The following is a 21,919-nucleotide window of genomic DNA, read 5'->3' on the forward strand; positions in this document are numbered from 1 at the left end:
CAAATGGAAAATGAAACATAGTTGTTTTTGGCATTTTCTTTGTCAGTACCTAAACAATGATGTTTATTTCTTTCAAAAACGTGGTGCTTTCTGATGCATTTGAATGCGAGGCAACAAAGTCCGTTGACTAAGCTGCCAGAAGAGAAGCCCTTCTCTGCCTGGGCTTGTTTTGCTCCAGTAAATAAACAGGTGATTCAGTTCTTTTAGGCTCTGAGCAAAGTTAGTTTTTGTATGCAATCCTGAAACATCCTTGGAGGGTGCGTCTCCTGGACACAGTTTACCTGACTGGGGGCGGTAGGACGCTGCTGGTTTCAGACCGCCTCCCACATCCCTGTCCCACGGGATGTCTGGGCAGAGGGAGGAGCCCCTGACCCTGCAGGAGGTCTGGGGTCCTGCCGGCTTCTCCTAGGCTCCGAGGACCTCTACCCTTTGCTCCCAAACGCCAGGGAGAAGCAGAGAAGAGAGAGGACTCGGTGTCCTTGTCCTGGAGATAGCCTGCAGTGGATGGAAGGGGCTGGCAGAGGGTATCACCCAGCTGGCTGGGACTAGAGGGGATCTTGCTGGAAGTTAGCATCCTCCCTGCTTCCAGGCGGGAGTTGGGTATGGACTGGGGTGGAGCACGCTTTTTTCAGACCCTTGGACCTACGGAAGGTCGACAGGCACGACCCCAGCAGACTGCACCTCCTTCCCCGAGGACTGAGGATTGAGATCCTTCCTAGGGCCAGGCGGTTGAGCCTCTACCCTGGCGGCTGCTGCGTCGTGGCTGGAATCTTCGGCCTGCTTTGCCTTGTGCTTTAGTGCTGAGTGCCCCGCGCGGCCCAGCCCGGCCAAGGGAGGACTCAGACCTCCCCTGAGCCTCACATTCTGGGCACAGCGGCAGGGAACGCCGGAGGGAAAAGGGCCTTGGCCTTCCTCCCTCCCCACCCGTTGCCAAGGCAACCGCGCTGTTGGAGACGGACGCACGAGAGGCGAGAGCGGACCGTGCTTCTGGTTGGAGCACCAGTGGAGAGCCTGGGCGAGGTCTGCGGAGAGGTGGTGGAGGTGTGTTGGATGGAGAGAGCCTTTCTCACCTCCACCCTTCTAGTGTTGCCATGGAGACCGTCAGGGCGCCCTCACCTGTACCAGCTGCTGCAGCCGCTGCTGCCTAAATAAAAGAAACAGAAATCAGAGCCCTCCTTTGCCCTAGCGGTCTCTGCCAGGACTCTAATCCAGTAGCTGCCACTGCTCGCCTCCCACAAACAGGGCAGACGTCCAAAATTCGTCCCGGGTTCCTCACCATGTCTGTCTTTATTCAGCTTTCCACCCAGAATTTTTTTCATCTCAGTACCTTCCACAATAACTGGTTTGGAGGAAGAAAAAAAACAAAAAACGACTCCCTGATACTTACCGTGTCTGCCTTACACCTCTACTTAACAGCTTATTTATTTCTGCAGAACACTGCCCTGGGCCAAATCTAATTATCAATGGAAAGAGATTTCAAGTTGTTTTTATTTTAAATTACAGTAGATATGTGAAATTTCCAGTTTTCACTTATAGGCTATGGATAATATTTACAGGAATGTGCTTTTGCTGAAATTAACTACTTTGGACAAATGAGTGGAGTAATTATGTTAGAATATATGGGGATATATGAGAGAAAGAGTGAACCGTTCAGAAGACCCTCCTTGTTTTTTGCCAGTTCTTCATGCCAATCCAGAGCTCACATCTCTCTTTTCTGGGCTTTATTCCATCCACATTTGAGATCAGTTTTTGGCTTTGCAAGGGGGGCTATTTTAGCATGGGTCTGCCTTTGAACTAGAGGGAGGAGGTACATTAAATACCCTAGAATACTTATCCTCTGCTCAGGTTCAAAATTTAGTGCATGGTTGCATCTCTACTGACTACCAGCATGAATGCTCTTAGCAAGAAGGACTCAGATTAGAGCAAGTTGAGGCATCTGTGATCTTGAATTGCCAACCATACCCTGGCAGCCTCTCTGAACTGCTGTTGGTCACAACCTCTTGCCTCTCAAATTTCTTTCCTGTTTAATGTGTATATCATGCAGCTTTCATTCTCTGAAAGCACCCTGGTAGCTTTTGCCACTGATAATCATGAGTTTCCTTACATAGTCCTGCAGTTTTGAATGGACCAGGCTTTTCAGCTGACTCTAATAGTACCTCTTTAGAAAATCCCAACAATGAAGGGTGACTATTTCTTTCCTAAAGCTGATAGGTAAGATACTTAATAATTTCGTTTTCTCACACTTCCTGTGCCACAGGGTTTTCAAAATCACTGGGCAAGATTTTTATATAGTCCAAGCCCTCACTAAAGCTATGAATTGAAAAAATTTGTGTCGTTAGTGTACAAATCTGCTTGGTTGCAACCTCTCCCAAAGGTCACCAGGGTTTCCTCAACAATAGATCTCATTCCCTCTTTCGTCTTCCTACTTACTGTCTCCTAAGTATTTGACCTTTCTGATAGACCCTATCATCTTCCTTGAAAATCTCTTCCTTCTCTGACCACTTTGAAGGCTCTTTGTCAGTTTTTTCCTTTTCAATTATTAGTAATGGTCCTTCCTTTATGCTACTTGTTGGTCTTTTACTTTCTCCATCAGGCATATTTTCTGACTCTCCCTATTCACTTCCGTAGCTTCATCTGTCCTGTTAGTCTCTTGTCTTCTAAGTCTGTGTTATCTTGTGCAGATGTTTCCCTGAACCCTAGACACCCATGTCTAACTACTTCATGGGCATTTCTACTTGTCTTACCTGGAGGCATCTCAAAGTCAACCTTTCACTGAACTATGTTCTTCTCCAAATCTTACTTTTCCTACTGTATTTCATGTCTCAGTGAGTGACCCTACTGTCCACCTAGTTACCCAAGATAAGAAGCAATAAATGGCTCTCATGGTTCTTACATTCATCTACTCAGATTTCTTATTGGTGTTTATCACATGCCAGGCTGACACTATCATGAAGCTTAATTCAAGTGGAAAAGGCAGATGGCTACACTTCTAAGTAATCAAATGACAGCTTTTGAGAAAGTCTACTACAAAAGTCAGTGAGGGCGCTGTTATAACAAAGAATAAGGTGGGGAAAGCACTTTAGATGGGATGATCAAAGCAAAGTTTCTGTGTGTTAAATGGCTAAGAGGGATGAGAAGAAGCTGAACATTTAGATTGCTGGAGAAAGAACAGGCCAGGCAGAGAGCAGAGCCTCACACTGATCCGGAGGTGGAGAAGTGCTTATTGTGTTCAAGAATTTGCTTAAAATCCAATGTGCGTGGTTAAAGGGAAGAGTGGGGTGCAATGAAAGTGGAAAGGGAGGCAGGGCACAGATTCTGCAGGACTTTGTGGGTCCTGATGAAGAGTTTGGATTTTATCTTAAGTGCAGTGGGAAGCTGCTGAATGGTTTTGAGAAGAGTGGCACGAACTGTTTTATAATTTTAAAAGATCATTCTGGCCGTGGGGTGGGAAATGAATTGGAGGGGGTGACAGTTTGAAGGTGGAGAGGAAATGAAAATTGGTAGAAATGGAAATGATCCAGATTAGTGCTAGTGGGGGTGTGGACATTGAGGGTGAGGTAAGCAAACAAATATGAGATGTTTTCAGTGGTCTTTTTTTATCATTCAGATTAGGTTTCAATCTCATTTCTGTCCTTAGAGTGTGCTGTGCCGTAAGGGGCTTCCCATGCCCAGGTCCTGACTCCTACAACCTAAAAGAATGACGTCTTCTAAGGCCTGAACTGTTAATGATTCTGACACGATAGCGGATAGGAAGTATTTAGATAAGAAAGAAAGATAATAGGTAAGAAAGCAGGTTCTAGAGTTAAACTGACTAGGCTCATTTTCCAAGCTCCATGACTTACCAGCTAAGTCACTTTGGACAAATTGCTTAACCTTTCTGCTTTATCTTTTCCAGCTATACAATGAGAATCATAGTAATAATACTTATTTGCATGGATTTAGAGGGCTTAAATAATACATATATGTAATACCCAGTAAATGGTAAGTGCTCAGTGTACTTAGACGATGATATTGATTCTGATGATGATAGATGACTTGAGATCTCACTCTGATGAGCATTTGAATGTAACCATTGAGGGAAGTTCTGCAGCCTTCAATTTCCCTGTGGTTCAGACAGTAAAGAATCTGCCTGCAATGCAGGAGACCAAGGTTTGATCCCTGGGTTGGGAAGATACCCTGGAAGGGGCATGGCAACCCACTTCAGTGGTTGCCTGGAGAAGCCCATGGACAGAGGAGCCTGGCAGGCTATGGTCCATGGGTCACAAAGAATCGTAAAGAACTGAGCGACTTTCAGTTTACATTGAGGGAAGTTCTGAAGCCTTTACTTTTAACTTTTACTAATAAGTCTAAGAATCAGAAGAGGAAGGGGCTTGTGGCTGAGCTTTAGGGTGGGAGGAAATGGGAAATGTTTTGATAGACAGGCATCCTAGGATGGCTGCCCCTCAAATATCTTTTCTTGGAAAAATTGACCTAGAGAAAAGAGTTTTCTTCTCCATTATGACTTTTTTAAGGCTGTGTTATGCTATTTTTTTTTTTTTATTGTTTGAGTGACCTGCAAAAAAAAGGAACATGGAGTTTAAATTGTGGCAAGGATGATAGAATGTCTTTAAGTTGGTCTTGTGCTACCTTGTGATTTTTTCTTTTTGTCTTGCTGATTCCATATTAAAGATGGCTCAGTAATTATAAACTTTCATTTTCCTAAGTTCTCATCTGCCAATATTGATTGCCTTGTTTTATGAAGTAATCCCTGTCCTTCATGAATGGCCTATATTCCATTATTTTCCAAATCAGTTATCAAGGCTCCTCAGTATTGAATAAATAAATGGATGAATTAATCCTTTATACAGTATTTTTTTCACCATTTTCCTTTCTTTTCTACTATTATTGCTCTCTGTCTAAATTAAGCCCTTATTCCGTTTCTCCAGAAATTTATACAATGTCTTTCAAAATCTCTTGCTTGACTTTTTCATTTTCATGGCGTATTAATTTTCTCAGCTATTCATATCACTCTTTCATTCAAAAAATTTAAAAGCTGTTCTCCGAGAAGTCAGTTACAAACTGGCAAATGATTCATATTCAGATTATATAGAGAACTATAAAAAGACCATCCAATAAAAAAATTGAACAAGAGACTGAAGGAGATACTCAACAAAAATGGCTCTCCAGGTAGCCAATCAATGAAAGCAAGGATGTTTAGTCTCGTTAGTCATGAGAGAATGAGAAAAACACTGTAGAGTCATTAGAGAAATGGAAGTTATACCCACCAGAGTGGCTACAATGAAAAAGGATGACATTCCCAAGTGTTAGTGAGACTACAGAACAAGAATAATGCTCAGATACTCTAGAGAGATAATAAATTGCTACAGCTGCTTGATATGATCTGCAGAAGTTGAACATGTGAGCATATCCATGAAAAAACTCTATTCCTTGGGTATATATCAAAAAGAAATGAGTGATGGGTGAACCAAAACCAAAACATGAAGGAAAATTATAGCAGTATAATTTTTAATAGCTGAAAACTAGAAACAACACAAATGTTTATCTTGAGGACAATGATTAAGTAAATAATGGCATATTCTATAATGAAATGCGGTATAGCAATAGTAGATAAAAATACTGCCACACACTGCAACATGTATGAATCCCGCAAGCATCATGGCACAAGATAGGCAGCCTTAATCTGTGTTGACAAGTTAGTGGTTGTCTTTGGAGAGGAGAGCAAAGTTAGTGACTGGGAAGAGGCATGTGGGAGCTTGTGCTTATGTTGCCCCTCTTATATTAATCGGAGTAATCTTTACATGGGTGTGTTTAATTTGTATAAATTCATCAGGGTGTACATTTATGTTTTGTGCATTTTTTTTACTCTATTTCAATAAAATTATTTACTGGAAAAAAAAAAGGGCTTCTCTAATAGGTTACTCCAGATTGGCATTCAAGCCTCCCCCAGTAGGATTGTGACTTATTTTTCCAGGCCATCCCTTTTACACCCCACGAGCATGATGGGATGGGGTTTTGCACAGATCTCCTGTTTCCATCAGAATAGATTAGTAAATCAGGCAGAAACTTCCACTTGGCCTTCGTATTTATCATTTTCTTCATTTTAGAAATAGAACCCTCTGAAATTTCAACTGGACACCTGAGTGCTTTTGACCAATCTATTGACTACATTTTGTTGCTTTCTTTTACTCTAGATGTGGTCCTGTCATTGATTTTAGACTGATGAGATATAAGCAGTTGTGCTGAATGCGACTTATTTACTATACTTTCTCCTTTTCATGTTTATTTCTGGGTGGGAAAGAGAGATGTCTGGAGACTCCTCAGAAGTCACTTGCTTCTGATGGCAAAGCTACCAGGCTGGTTCTGGCCCACTAGACTTTAGAGGAGAGAGGAATATGCTAGACTTCAGAGGAGAGACAAGCATGTTTCTGTCTCACTTAAGCTACAATTTGAGGTCTCTTTATTATAATATAGACTCTATATTTAACACATTTAATATTTCGTAAACATTGTGATTCATTGTGTGCTAAATGGGGCTAATTATTCTTTCCAGAGACTACCTTGGTTCTACTGATAGAACCTTCAGACTGTGCCATATTCATTATTTTACCTCCTGCAGTGCTTTTCATTTCCTATATATGTGATCATGAGCCTCAGCTTCCTTATCTGTGAAATGGGAATGACATGATTATTATCAAGATTAAAAGATATAATACATGCGAAGTGTTAAGCACAGCTTGGGGTACATATTAAGCTATCAACAGATATAAGCTTATTTTCACATAATAGTTTGAATTTGCATTCATGACATTATAGAATTAAGCAAAGGCACAGCACAGAATATCAGTGTATGCGGAGGGCGATATCCAAGTTCAAGGAATTGTAAAGACTAGCTCATCTTATTTTATGACTCTAGGCTTTTAGAAATTTGTGATTATTTCATAAATATTTAAAATAGTGCAATGTCTGCGTAAATATACTCATGAATAAGCAACTCTACCCTTGGTTTTATATATACATATACATATATATATCTCCCAAAGAAGTTAAGTGTACATTCATTCCAAAACTATAGACTAAATATCATGGTAGCAAAACCGTTCTGTTGTTTCCTAGCCATAGGAGCTAAACTAGCTCTTATTGTGGGCATATTTCTTTTACCTATTCATGCTTCTCTTTCCCTTTAAATATAGAGAGTAATTATTCTTCACTGTTGACTCCTTAAGAATGTGACTTATTTATTAAAAAGTGCTTTGGGAAAAATGGCTAAAAACACGTTATATATAATATACTTCTAATTTGAAGATTTCTAGCATCATCTAGCAATTTTCTTGTATGTAAAGTAATTTAAATTCCCTCAATAAAGAGTAGTAAATGCTTTTGGTTTTTGTCTAAAAATTCTCATTCTTCAATGATGATTTAATTGATTATACAATTCTGAATTAGTATGTATTTGCCCATAGAATCATGAAGCTGTTACACTACTGTCTTCTGACTTTGTGACTGTTGAGATGCTTGCAGTCAGATACAGAGTTGGTCCTTAAGAATGACCTGTCCTCTCTTTCTGGCTGTTTGTTGATACCTCAGTCTGTGGTTATTTGCAGTTTTACTACAACATATTCAAGATTTTTCGGGATTCCTTGTACTTCTTAAAAGTGAGGACTAATAGCTCTAGTTAGTTAATTATTAGTTAGGACCAATAGCTCTAACTAATTTTTCCCTCAATGTTTTCCCCAGATTTCCCAACCAAAGACAAATGAAAGTAATCCAAGTTACCTTGTCACCCTCTTTGCAACTGGGCAGGTTTTTTAAATTTTTTTCCTACCCCATCCTTTCATTGTATGTGTCAATCTTTTCTTGAGAGGCCTGTTTTTAGGTGTTAATTTCTATTTTAAGTTGTGCACGTGACCCTGGAAATTTGCCTTGGTGGAAAGTTTCTTAAAAGAATAATGGAAGTGAATGTTTTATATCCTTGGCAATTTTTATTGTTCTAAATATATGAAGAAATATTTTAAGAAATATATGTAGTTAAAATGGCACTCCTGTTTGACCACTTCCAACTTGCCTTGTTTCATGGACCTAACATCCCAGGTTCCTATGCAATATTGCTCTTTACAACATCGGACTTTACTTCCATCACCAGTCACATCCACAACTGGGTTTGGTTTTGCTTTGGCTCCATCTCTTCATTCTTTCTGGAGTTATTTCTCCACTGATCTCCAGTAGCATGTTGGGCACCTACTGACCTGGATGTCTATCTTTCAGTGTCCTATCTTTTTGCCTTTTCATACTCTTCATGGGGTTCTCAAGGCAAGAACACTGAAGTGATTTGCCATTCCCTTCTCCAGGGGACCACATTCTGTCAGACCTCTCCACCATAACCCATTCATCTTGGATGGGCCTTCATGGCATAGCTCATAGGTTCACTGAGTTAGACAAGGCTGTGGGCTCCAAAATTACTGTAGATGGTAACTGTAGCCATGAAATTAAAAAACGCTTGCTCCTTGGAAGAAAAGTTATGACCAACCTAGACAGCATATTAAAAAGCAGAGATGTTAGTTTGCCAACAAAGGTTCGTCTACTCAAAGCTATGGTTTTTCCAGTAGTTATGTATGGATGTGAGAGTTGGACTATAAAGAAAACTGAGTGCCAAAGAATTGATGCTTTTGAACTGTGTTGTTGGAGAAGACTCTTGACAGTCCCTTGGACTGGAAGGAGATCCAACCAGTCCATCCTAAAGGAAATCAATCCTGAATATTAATTGGAAGGACTGATGCTGAAGCTGAAACTCCAATACTTTGGACACTTGATGTGAAGAACTGACTCATTTGAAAAGACCCTAATGCTGGAAAGATTGAGGGCAGGAGGAGAAGGGGACGATGGAGGATGAGATGGTTGGATGGCATCACTGACTCAATGGACATGAGTCTGAGTAAGCTCTGGGAGTTGGTGATGAACAGGGAAGCCTGGAGTGCTGCATTCCCTGGGGTTGCAAAGAGTTGGACATGACTGAGCAACTGAACAGAACTGAAAACAGCACTCGTGGTAAAGAACCCACCTGTCAATGCAGGATATATAAGAGACACAGGTTTGATCCGTGGGTTGGAAAAATCTCCTGGAGGAGGGAATGGCAACTCACTCCAGTATTCTTGCCTGGAAATCCCATAGACAGAGGAGCCTGGCAGGTTACAGTCTGTAGGGTTGCAAAGAGTTGGACATGACTGAAGCAACATAGCATGCATGTGGTTAAAATGGATACAATTTTTTTTAATTTTAATTGTCTGTGAATTTTGAATTGATATTTTTTTAAACTGGCCAAAATTGCTTTGCAAAAAATGTCTTGAACTGGTTTTGGTCTCCTTGAACAACTTCCCACTCTGTCACACAGAAAAACAAGGCTTTCACTCTCAAAAGGATCCCATGGCCTCTTATTTTTTTCCTTTAAAATATATATTTTTTAAATTACTTGCAATTTTTTTCTAAATTTAAATTTTATATGTTTAATAAAATTTAAAATGTTATTTAAAATATATTTTAAATGATTTTAGATCAATTTTAAGTTCATGGCAATATTGAGCAAGATCTATAGCAATTTCCCATATGCCCCTTGCCCTCACACATGTCCAGCCTCTGATAGTATCACCATTCCACACCAAAGAAGTGCGTGTGTTACAATTGTTGAACCTGCATTCATGCATCATTATTATTCAACATTCGTAGTTTACATTAGGATTCACTCTTGGTATACATGTTATGGGTTTTGACAAATGTATCCATCATGTGTGTGCTAAGTTGCTTCAGTCATCTCTGACTCTTTGAACCCTTTGGACTGTTGTCTGCCAGGCTCCTCTCATCATGGGATTCTCCAGGCAAGGATACTAGAGTGGGTTGCCATGCTCTCCTCAATGGGATCGTCCCAAACCAGGGGTCAAACTCACATCTCTTACATCTCCTTCATTGACAGGTGGATTCTTTACCACTAGCACCACCTGGAAAGCCCATATCCATCATTACAATACTATAAAGAATAGCTTCTCCACCCTAAAAATTCTCTTTGGTTCGCCTGTTTGTCCCTTCCTCCATTCTAACCCATGGCAACCACTGATCCTTTTACTGTCTCCATAGTTTTGCCTTTCCCAGAATGTCATATAGTTTATATAGTATAGTGCATGGCCTTTTTAGATTGGCTTATTTCATTAGTAGTATGCACTTTAAGATTCCTTTATGTCTTTTCATGGTTTGACAACTCATTCCTTTTAGTGCTGGATATACCACAATTTATTGTCCTTTCACCTGCTAAAGGATATCTTGGTTGCTTCCAAGTTTTGGCAATTATGAATAAAATTGTTGTAAACATGTGCAGGTTTTTATATGGACATAAGTATTCAACTCCTTTGAATAAATATCAAGGAGCATAATTACTGAATCATCTAGTGAGAATATGTTTAGTTTTGTAAGAAATAATGAAAATGTTTTCCAAAGTGGCTGTACGATTTTGCATCTCCAGCTGCAATAAATGAGAGCTCCTGTTGCTCCACAACGTGATCAGCACTTGGTATTGTCATTGTTCTGGATTTTGCCATTATGATAAGTACCTAGGGATATCTTATCATTTTAGCTTTCATTTTCCTAATGGCATATGATACTTGCTTTCCATCTATATATCTTATTCAGTGAACTATCTGTTCAGGTCTTTTGCCCGTTTTCAGGTTGTTGGTTTTCTCATTGTTGGATTTTAAGAGTTCTTTGAATATTTGGATCTGTTATCAGATATGTTTTGCAAATATTTTCTTCCCATCTATGACTTGTCTTCTCAATCTCTTGATAGTGTATTTCACAAAGCAGCATTTTTTAATTTAGTGAAGCCCATCTTATCAATTATTTGTTACCCTTAGTGTTGTACCAAAAAATCATTGCCATGCCTAGGGTCATCTAGTTTTTTCCCCTTTATTATCTTCCAAGAATATAGTTTTGAGTTTTACACTTAGGGTATGGTTCATTTTGAGTTAATTTTTGTAAAGAATATAAGTTCTTTGTCTAGAATCTTTTTTAAAATCCTATAAATGTCCAGTTAGTCCAAAACCATTAGTTGAAAAGACTTTTTCTCCATAGTATTACTTTTGCCATTTTGTCAAAGACCAGTTGACTATATTTATGTGGGTTTATTTCTACACTTTATATTCTGTTCCATAGTACTGTTTGTCTACTCATTCACCAATATAACAGTGTCTTGATCACTATTGCTTTATAATTTTTAAGTCAGGTAGTGTCAGTCCTCTGATTTTGTTCTCCTTTAATATTGTGTTGGCCCTTCTGGATACCTTTTACTTTTTCCTGTGTATTTTATTGAACTATCTCCCAAACTGTTTTTGTAAAAGCCTAGTCAGATATTTGTAGCACATATATTATCTACAGTGAAGTAACAATTAACATTGGTTGAGTGCTTTTTAAATTTCATGTGAAGTTCAAATAATTCTAAAGTTAAGCTAAACAGGTGCGTGTTATAATTACCTTCATTTTTCAGATAAGGAAACCAAAGCCCGGGGAATGTAAGGGAATTCCCCAAGGAAACTTAGGAAGTATATGGTGGAATATGGTAGCTTGCCTCAAAGAGGCAAATGTGGTATCACTTCCCAATACCTATAGCATGAGCCAGCTGTTTGACAAAGAGATTCTACAAGTTGTCCAGGTTACAGAAATACAATTTATACTCTAATTGCAACTTTACTGATCAAGTACTAGATACCATGGACTATAATAGTTTGAGAAGTATTAAAATTTCAAAATAATTGTCACCAAGCCTCTTCTCTGGATGTAGTGTGCAAATTAAAGTCTTTCTAGTGAAGAGATCATTTAAAATACAACATAGCATCTTTTTTCAAAATAGTGCCAAGCTGGAATCAATCTGGATGCCCACCAACTGGAAAATGGACAAAATGTAAGTTAGCCATGCATTGGGATATTATTCACAAATAAAAAGAAGTAACTAATCATGCGTATAGCACCATGAACGGATCTCTAAATTATTATTCTCAATGGAAGAAATGAGACACAATCAAATAAAGAAGAGCATACTGTATGATCCCATTTATATAAACATTTGGAATGGGCAAAATATTAGCATCTAATGATTGAAATCATTAGTCATTGCTTTGAAAGGATTGACTAAGAAGGATTATGAAAAAATTCTCTAGGATGATTAAACTGTTTATTGTTCGATGCCTTTTTCTAAACTAACTGAACATCATACTTAAGATCTGAGCATCTTAACTGTACATAAATTATTAATAAAATTTAAAAGCCCAAATAGCATGTTAAATGCTAAAAGGAAGAATGAACAAAGGGAGGTAGAGGCACAGGGAAATTGGTGAGTACCATCACAGTAAGGAGTCAGGGAAAGCTTCATGGGCGCTGGACATTTGAGATGAATTTTAAAGGGTGAACAGGAGTTTGCCAGTTGAAGAAAATCATTCTAGGGAGAAAACAGGTAATATTCATTTATTAAGTCCTGAATTTATTAATCTACTCAGAAATTATAGTCCATTTATTCTCTACTTGGAACAATTCTAGGTCCTTGTGATATAGCAGTAAAAAGACAAGCTCAGTCTTTGCTTGAGGAAAGCTTAGGTTCTCATGGGGAATTAATGAGTCATGAGTTTTATGGAATTTTCAGGGAAAGTTGAAAAGTTCTTTGTGATCAGCCTGTGTTGGATGGTGAGAGACAAGGTGGGTTGTGGTAAGTAAATTGGAATTAGATTCAGAAAATTTATGTATAATAAATTAAGGAGTTTAAAATTTTATCTTATACGCTTGAGAGTTTTGTGGACATTGATAAATCATAAGTTCATATGGTTATCACTTTTAAGGAAGGTTATTTTAGTCATTTGAGGGCAGGTTGAAACAGAGAGAAATTAATAATAGAATGATAAATAAAATGCTGTTTCCATAGTGTAAGCCAGAGTTTAAGTCAGTACATGTGTCACCTCATATTTTTGAGTCCAGAGGAGACAGTGCCAACTTAGAAAAGTACTCTTCCTTATCAACCCAAATTAAGGCTTTACATTTTAGATTCAGTTCAGTTCAGTTCAGTTGCTCAGTCCTGTCTGACTCTTTGCGACCCCATGAATTGCAGCATGCCAAGCCTCCCTGTCCATCACCAACTCCCGGAGCTTACTCAAACTCATATCCATTGAGTCGGTGATGCCATCCAGCCATCTCATCCTCTGTCATCCCCTTCTCTTCCTGCCCCCAATCCCTCCCAGCATCAGGGTCTTTTCCAATGAGTCAACTCTCCGTATGAGGTGGGCAAAGTATTGGAGTTTCAGCTTCAGCATCAGTCCTTCCAATGAACCCCAGGACTGATCTCCTTCAGGATGGACTGGTTGGATCTCCTGGCAGTCCAAGGGATTCTCAAGAGTCTTCTCCAACACCACAGTTCAAAAGCATCAGTTCTTCAGTGCTCAGCTTTCTTCACAGTCCAACTCTCACATCCATACATGACCACTGGAAAAACCATAGCCTTGACTAGACATCTGGGCCTTTGTTGGCAAACATTCTAGATTAGCCACCATCAAAAATAGATTTGGCAATGCAATTTTAAAGTGTTAGTGGCTCAGTCATGTCTGACTGTTTGTGACTCCATGGACTGTAGCCCACCAGGCTCCTCTGTTCATGAAATTCTCCAGGCAAGAATAGTGGAGTGGGTTGTCATTCTCTATCTGCAACTCCTGGTCTAGACACCAAAAGTCATTTCATGAGCTAGTAAATCAGGAGCCCAGTAGGAAAGGGTACAGAAGTGGATTGGAAAGCCAGTCTAATTTGATTACTTGATAAGAGAATGATTGGGGATTTTAGATTGCTGATCTAGGTGTCCATACCATTAATCAAAATATGATAATGATAGTAATAATCATAGCACAGAGTATAGAAAGTTTTGGCTAAGTGTGATAGAAAAGTTTTGACAGTGATCTTCTTTACACACCTCACTAACTAAATCATCATGTTTACTTTTCAATGAAACTATGTTGTAGCTCTTCTGATAAATTTAGAAGAGAAGAAAATTTCTTTCTAGGTTTTAATTTCTTGGATTGTAAAAAGGACAAAAATCCTTGCTTTGTGGCTATATGTACCTAACTCAGTACTCTCCGTTTTCCTAAACTGAAGTCTTATGGAATTTTCAGGAAAAGTTGAGAAGTTTGGATGATATCCCCACCCCTGGGGAATTATGACTCAAAAGATAGCCTTCCTTTTTTTTTTTTTTTATTTATAATTTATTTTGTCTGCACTGAGTCTTTGTTGCAGCACATGGGCTTAGCTGTGTGGGCTTAGTTGTGGTATGTGGGATCTTAGTTCCCCGACCAGGGATTGAATCCCAGACCCCCTGCATTGGGAGTACAGAGTCTTAACTGCTGGACCAACAGGGAAGTCCCCAAGATAGCCTTCTTATCTCCAAAGGCTTTAAGTGATTTGTTTCTTGTTACCACTTTCTTCCAAACATACTCATACATCATAGGTTATTGGCCATGGACACTATGTATCTTTTGGTCTATGAAATTTTTTATCATTAAGTTTGCTGTGAGTATCAGTGTCTCTAAAAGTCAATTTTTATTTGCATTGCTCTAATTCTTAGTTCCAAAGTATAGAAGGGACTTTACCACTCTTTTAGGTAATGATTGTGACTGTTAGTTAAGGGAAAGTTCAAGAAGATGCATTTGAACTTCTCACATCAGAGCCAAATACTGAATGATCCACAGTGATGACTAAAAGAGACAGCTCAAGTGATCAGATATCTCCAGATGAATGCTTAATCAGTTAAGGGAATTTTAGCTTTTACCTTTTTGTTGGTTGCTGCATAGACTATTTAATAGATACAAATGCAGTGGAATAATGAAAAAAAAAAAAAAACCAATAAGGTGCATGCAGTCTGAATGATAATTGGTTAACCAAAACCTCAAAATTGAAAATTAATTATTTGTACTTCAGGGGCAGCAACAACGTCTGTCAGGGAAGTGGTGAAAAGTCCTTCCTATTAGACAGTACCGACAAGGAAAGCTCCTTTTGCCAGTATCCGAACATATGGCAAAGCAATGTTTTTCCAGACTTCTTTGTGCTGGCAGGGACTGGCCTCCTAGTCACTTGGACTTTTGTTTGTGTAGCCGAGATAATGAATATTCCACATAAATAATTATAATTATCTTCTCATTGAAGAAACATAACCTTGGAATTCAAAGCTGCGTTCTTGGGTAAATCATCAATTTTGGAAAGAAGTAGCATTAAATTTTGTCTATTTTTTGAAAATAAATGGCTGGTACAAAATTAATAAATTTTGTAGAGATTTGCCTTTCACAAAAATGTATTTGTTTAGGTTGAAATACTTTAGGTTGAAGTACTTTTATGTTGAAATACTGTATTTTTCTTTTAAAAATACATTTCCTTTGTACTGTTTTTTCTCTGAAATATTGTTTGCTTAAAATTCTGCATGTTGTTATTTTCCTTTTAAAACACAGTAACTCAAACCCTTTAGAAGGAGTTAGCTAAAAATGCCACCAATCAGGTTTTTAATTTCATTTGTAAACTCACTGTTTCACATGTGAGTAGGGTGAATTTCTTCAATACTTTCTTCAATAATCAGTACATAAAAATCAAAGTTATTTTTTAGTTGAAGGCCTCTTGTAAATCATTTTATCAGATTCTTTGTTGTTTTTTGTTTTTAAATATACAGAGTGAATGAACCAAAGCCCTGAGAGCCAAATGGCAGGATCTTCTCCTAGGTTAAAAAAAAAGAGAGTTTAGGACTGCAGATGGCCTGTTTGATAATTAGCACATTCTGCTTGAATAAGAGTGGAGATGGGTGATCTTACAATAATTATGCAGTTTTGAATGATTGTTTGTCAGGCGTTACTAGCTATGACAGCAAATGTTTCTTTGCTTTATTTGTTTGTAATTGCTTTCAGGTTCAGATATAATTGAAATAAGGATGGAAACAAAAAGAGTGGGAATGGGTATTTTCATGTCACTTTTTCTCTTCATGGGGATAACTGCTTGCTCTCCGGAGCTGTGGCTTTGTATCCTTGCACAATCCAGTGATCTGAGAAAGTTCCTTATAGTCCCCGTGCCCAGTGTCCTGTATATAAACTGGGAATAGCAGCCTTGTCAGACCCAGGAGTAACTATATATATATATATAAGGTAAAGGACCACGTGGGTACCACACTAGTGGGATCCACTTGAGCAGGGCAGGCTTAGGACACAGCGGCTCTTGTGCAGATCATTTCCTCCATCCTCAGCCCTTTGGCTTCTACTTCATCTACCAGCTTCTCCCTTTCATTCTAATCTTTACCCACCCCCACCTTTTTCTTTTTTTTTTTTGTCTCATTCACTTCTCTTCCCTTCTTTTAAATCCATTCATTTATTTCTTCGACTCACCCTTATTTTTAAACAGTCACCAACAATGGCTGAACTTTACCTTCTGGAATCTTATCTCAACTTTGCTTTCCTTTCTCCTCTTGCTACTGCCTCCTTTGTTTACTCCGGTTTTAGTACTGTATATTTTACTATTACAGGAATTGTTTTAGGGCACTGATCTATTTTGAAATTCTCATGTTAAAAAATCCTTGAATGGCTTCCCACTGCATGTAAAGTAATAAATGACCACGGAGTCTGATGTTCCTGAGCCAAGCATTCTCCTCCATTCTCACCTATAACTCACCCCCCTCCTGATTCCTCAGCCATAGCTGTATGTCACAATTACAAAGGGAGATATTTAAAAAACCCATGCCTATCTAGTTACATTCCCTGTGGCAGGAATCTAGGTATCAGGCTATTCCTTAAAGTTCACCAGGAGATCCCAATGTGTAGTCAAGATTGGGAGCCTGCCTTGGGAGCATATTGGCTTTATTGTACTTTACTAATTATAGTCTCTTTTGGCATACTTCCTTAAAACTTCTAGTTGTAGACCACATGTTCTTTCAGGAAGGGAAATAAATCTTATAAGTTGTTAAAAGAAATTAACTAAAGATCTATGGCAGTATCTTGCACATAGTAGAGGTAAATTCCAGTAAATTCCTAAGCCTGGCAAATACCTGTATTTCTTCATACTGCCCCACTCCTGGGCTTTCTGATTGCATCTCTTCTGCAGAGCTATTCCACCGTCCTTATGTAGTTGCAGTAAGCCATGTTTGGGATACCTTTCAGTCTTTACAGGACTTCCCTGGTGGTCCAGTGGCTAAGACTCTGTGCTCCCAATGCAAAGGGCCCAGGTTTGATTCCTGGCCAGGGAACTAGATCCCACATGCCACAACTAAGACCCAGCACAGGCAAGCAAATAAAACTTTTGGCCTTCCTAATAGCTCAGTTGATAAAGAATCTGCCTGCAGCTTTATGTCTTAGGAAACTCAAACAGGGGCTCTGTATCAACCTTAGAGGGGTGGGATGGGGAGGGAGATGGGAGGGAGGTTCAGAAGGGAGGGGACATATGCATCCCTATGGCTGGTTCATGTTGAGGTTTGACAGAAAACAACACAATTTTGTAAAGCAATTATCCTTCAATTAAAAAATAAAAAAAAAAAGAATCTACCTGCCATGCAGGAGACCCTGGTTCGATTCCCGGGTTGGTAAGATCCACTGAAGAAGGGATATGCTATCCACTCCAGGATACTGGTCTGGAGAATTCCATGGACTATACAGTCCATGGGGTTGCAAAGAGTCAGGCATGACTGAGTGACTTTCACTCAGTTTTTACACAGCAAACGTTCCTCTTATTTCATCCCTCTTCCCTCTATAAAGCCTGGTACCAGTAACCTGTCAGTAGAAAGTGAGCTTACGGAGTCAACAAAACAAGATAGAAACAAGGGTAACTCAGTTTAGGTAAAGCCTCAAAGGTATGGTAAAAATCTATGGTAAAAATTAGATTAGATGATTTATAGATGTTCTCTGTGAATTCTTTAAAGTTTAAATTCTTTAAAGTTTAAAGTGAAGTTGCTCAGTCATGTCTGACTCTTTGTGACCCCATGGACTGTAGCCTGCCAGGCTCCTCTGTCTATAGGATTTTCCAGGCAAGAGCACTGGAGTGGGTTGCTATTTCCTTCTCCTCATAAAAATTAAGAGTCACAGATTTTGTGTTTATTTCACTGTCTTTATTATGTTTTATTTGTTGTTTATGGATTGGCAGCCCTTCATACTGCTTTTATTTCTAGATGCTACCTATCACATTAATTAGTTTATAAAAATGATTTTACCAGTTAGAATACCTGTTTTATAGCAGTGGAACTGAAGGATGGAAGGTGATTATTATAATTCATTGATTCCTAGACAGTAAATGTACTTTATTGATCTTAGTTTGAATTCTCGGTTATAATTTAAAAGAAAATTATTTCAGTAGATGTTATATTTGTATCAAAAATTGAACTTTAAATTATTTTTAATTGAGTGTAAAACTCTGATAAATGCTCCTATTTTTATCTGAATAGTATGTTTCAGTGATATACTAGTATCAATTTTATCCATTTCTTGCCATATTACCTCCCAAGCCAGTACAGTCTCCAGTGGAGAATGGAGGTCAGGAAGGATTGAAGGAGAGAAATCTAGTCCACAGTGATTCTTTTTTATCAGTTATTCTTCTCTGGCCCTGTAATATAGCTGGAAATGAGGAATTTCAGTAGAGTTGAATTTGTAACCCAGTAATAGTATCCAATAATAGTATCTTTACAACAGATCCTATAATGCCAAGAGGAGACATGTAGAACTGTATGATAGTCTTTTAATAGGAATGACATTTTGATTTCATCATAATAATGTTGGCATCTCTAAGCTTCATGCCTCTCATTTATTAATTTCATGTGATTGCTTTAAATTTTTATGTATATCTGTATCATCTCACCATTTGGCCATCAGTAAGCTAGCAGAAAGTTAAGTGAGTGTGGCTCATTGTTTAGCTTAACCATTGCTTACCCTCAATATATTTTTAATATTAATATAATACAATAAGGGCATTAAAAACTAATCTTTTTTAAAAACACATATTTGCCATCACAGACTCAGTTTAGAAAACTGGTTAGTTTTGCTATTATATTAACGTAAAGGTTTTTCAAAACTAGTATATTTTTATAGCACCCTGAGGTGACATGTTAGGTCAGCTAATTTTTTAAGGTTATGTTTTCAGAGGCTTTTTGGTCAGTGGTTGACCATAGGAACAATACTATAAAATATTCACTTAAATCATTAAATATGTCATTCACTCATCCTGAATGAGATAAAATAATGAAATCCTGGAGCTAGGTTGTACTAGCTCATGAAAGCTTATTGTCTCATGGAATTTAAAGTAGAAAATATTGTATATTTTATTACTGTTTATAAATTACATGCTATAATCTGTTATATCATTAAAATTTATAATAACCATATGTATTATATATTTTTATGAGACAGTTGTTAAACACTTAGCAATACACCACTACAAGCCTTGGTGACTGAGCTGTTTGCATTGGACATTCAGGCATTTGCAGACTGTTTAACTTTGTATTATATAAGATCCTCTTTCTATATTTTTTTACATCTTTAAACTCAAAATCCAAAACTGTTGGAGACCATATCTTTTAACAGCTTTATTGAGGTATAACTCACATACTGTACAATCCATTCATTTAAAGTGTACAATTCAATTTTTTAGCCTTTTCATAGGGTTATAAATGATTCATAGGCACCTTACCTGCCTCCTGTGAAATCTGTGTGCTGGTCAAGAAGCAACGGTTAGAACTGGACTTGGAACAATGGACTGGTTCAAAATTGGGAAAGGAGTACATCAAGGCTGTATACTGTCCCCCTGTTGATTTAACTTACATACAGAGTACATCATGAGAAATGTCCCTGGCTGGATGAATCAGAAGCTGGAGTCAAGATTGCTGGGAGAAATACCAATAACTTCAGATACACAGATAACACCACCATTATAGCAGAAAACGAAGAGGAACTAAAGAGCCTCTTGAAGGTGAAAAAGGAGAGTTAAAAAAGTTGGCTCAAAACTCAGCATTCAGAAAACTAAGATCATGACATCCAGTCACACCACTTCATGGCAACCAGATGGGGAAACAATGGAAGCAGTGACAGATTTTATTTTCTTGGGCTTAAAAATCATTGTGGATGGTAATTGCAGTCATGAAATTAAAAGATGCTTGCTCCTTGGAAGAAAAGCAATGTCAAACCTAGATACCATATTAAAAAAAGAGACATCACTTTGCCTACAAAGGTCTGTATAGTCAAACTATGGTTTTTCCAGTAGTCCTGTACAGATGTGAGAGCTGGACAATAAAAAAGGCTAAGCATCAAAGAATTGATGCCTTCAACTATGATGCTGGAGAAGACTCTTGAGAGTCCCTTGGACAGCAAGGAGATCAAACCAGTCAATCCTAAGGGAAATCAACTCTGAAATTCATTGGAAGGACAGATGTTGAAGCTGAAACTCAAATACTTTGACCACCTGTTGCAAAGAGCTGACTGACTGGAAAAGACCCTGATCCTGGGAAAGACTGAGGGTAAGAGGAGAAGGGGACAGCAGAGGATGAAATCGTTGGATGGCATCACCGACTCAATGGACATGAATTTGAGCAAACTCTGGGAGATGGTGAAGGACAGAGAAGTCTGGCGTGCTGCAGTCCATGATTGTGTTGCAGAGTCAGACACAACTGTGCAATTGAACAGTAATAACAAAGATATAAAAATATCACTGTCAACTAATTTTATAACATTTTTGTCTTCTAAAAGATACTTGTACTGATGAGCAGTCAATCCTCATTCTCTTCTCCCAGGTCCTAAGCAACCAAGAATTTACTCTGTATCTATGCAAATTTGCTTTTTTTGGAGCCATTCCTTTCTCCAAGAGATCCTTCTGATTCAGGGATCAAACCCAGGTCTCCTGCATTACAAGCAGATTCTTTACCATCTGAGCCACCCAGGAAAGCCCATTTGTATGCAAGAAATCATGTGATATGCGATTTTTTGGTGACTGGCTTCTCTTACTTATCTCGATATCTTCCAGGTTCATCCATGTCATACCATGATTCAACATTTCATCTCTTCCTATTTCTCTGTATGCCTTTCTTATATAAATGCACTTTATTTATATTTATCAGTTCAGAGACATTTGAATTGTTTCATATTTTTTGGCTATTATATGTTTCTATACTATGTACAATGTATTTTATGTGAATGTATGATTTCATTTGTCTTCAATTTATATAAGGATGTAGACTTGCTGAGTCATCTGATAAGTCTATGTTTAATTTTCCAAATTGCTTCCAAATTTTCTAAAGCAGTGGCATCATTTTGCAATCCTATCAGTAATGCAGGGTGGTTTTAATTTCTCCTTATTCGCACCAATGCATATTATTATTGATTATAACAGCCCTAGTAAATGTGAGGTAATATCTTATTGAGGTTTTGATTTAAATTTCCCTAATTACTAGTGATGTTGAGCATATTTTCTTGTGCCTTTAAGCCATTTGAACATCTCTAGAGAATTGTCCAATTTTTAAACCAAGCTTTTAATTGAATTATTTGTCTTTCTATTATTGAGTTGTGTTTTCATGTATTCCAAATGACAGTCTCTTATTAGATATAAGATTTTCAAATGTTTTCTCCCATTTTTGTTGGTTGTCATTTCACTTTTTTGATTGTACTATTTGCAGCATGACTTTTAAAAAAATTGTTTGGTGAAGTTGTTTTTATCAGTATTTCTTCTGTTGCTTTTGCAATAAGATTCATAACTAAGAAAATCTTGCCTTACCAAAGGTTAAAAATACTCCTGTTTTCTTGTAAGCATTTAAAATTTTAGCTCTTATGTTTATATCTATGATCTATTGTGATTTAATTTTCATTGTGTGACATAGTGATGCTGCTTCAGTCTTTTGTATTGGGTACCCAGTTGTCTC

At 38.0% G+C, this 21,919-nt stretch overlaps 1 protein-coding gene and 1 non-coding gene across 6 annotated transcripts in view; both read left to right on the forward strand.

Moving 5' to 3' along the window:
• The window catches only part of NOL4 (nucleolar protein 4), a 452,815-nt gene that overhangs the window by 89,589 nt on the left and 341,307 nt on the right, over nucleotides 1-21,919 (forward strand). The window lies entirely within an intron of this gene.
• Nucleotides 17,203-17,275, forward strand: TRNAG-CCC. Its single transcript has one exon. It is a non-coding gene; the product is annotated as a tRNA-Gly (tRNA).

Source organism: Cervus elaphus, chromosome 27 (genome assembly GCF_910594005.1).
Source record: "Cervus elaphus chromosome 27, mCerEla1.1, whole genome shotgun sequence".
NCBI lineage: Eukaryota > Metazoa > Chordata > Mammalia > Artiodactyla > Cervidae > Cervus > Cervus elaphus.